Below are 549 nucleotides of genomic sequence, written 5' to 3'. Positions count from 1 at the left end.
GTTAAAAGCTCATTAAGCTCATTGTTTAACTGTTGCGATTACATATCTTTATTCATAAACCAGGGAATATATTTGAAAGTTACATTGTTTGAAATGAATTATTCTTCCCTAATTATTATGCAACATGTACACAATAAAATAAAAATCCTGCAACACATTTTCCCGCAAATATTTGTAGCTATGATTTCTTTTCCCCATTTATATGAAGAACAAAGTGTATAATGTGATCTAATGGCTAATAAAATTTCATATTTGGCTGTTGCATAGAGAGGATTTGTAATTGGAGCATCTGGATCATAGATACAAAAATTGTTAAATATATGGGAGAGAAAAAAGAACATTAGTTTATATTTACCACAGATTGCTGGAGTAGAAAATGGCCTTATTGTTATTCATTTGAACTATACATCACTCTTCTTAATGCTTAAAAAAAGGGTAGGAAGTATGAAAGGCATTAAAAAACATTTTGATACCAAAAATTTGGATATTCATTCTTGAACAAGTACTTGGAACTCAGTGATTATTTATCTGCTAGGTACTAGAGAGATT

General features: G+C 29.3%; 1 protein-coding gene across 1 annotated transcript in view; it reads left to right on the top strand.

Moving 5' to 3' along the window:
• Nucleotides 1-549, top strand: part of GDAP2 (ganglioside induced differentiation associated protein 2) — a 138,555-nt gene that overhangs the window by 132,931 nt on the left and 5,075 nt on the right. The window lies entirely within an intron of this gene.

The sequence above is a fragment of the Propithecus coquereli genome, unplaced genomic scaffold (assembly GCF_000956105.1).
Source record: "Propithecus coquereli isolate 6110/MARCELLA unplaced genomic scaffold, Pcoq_1.0 Scaffold197, whole genome shotgun sequence".
Taxonomy (NCBI): domain Eukaryota; kingdom Metazoa; phylum Chordata; class Mammalia; order Primates; family Indriidae; genus Propithecus; species Propithecus coquereli.
The sequence above is the reverse complement of the archived record's forward strand: the minus strand, read 5'-3'. Positions and strand labels throughout refer to the sequence as shown.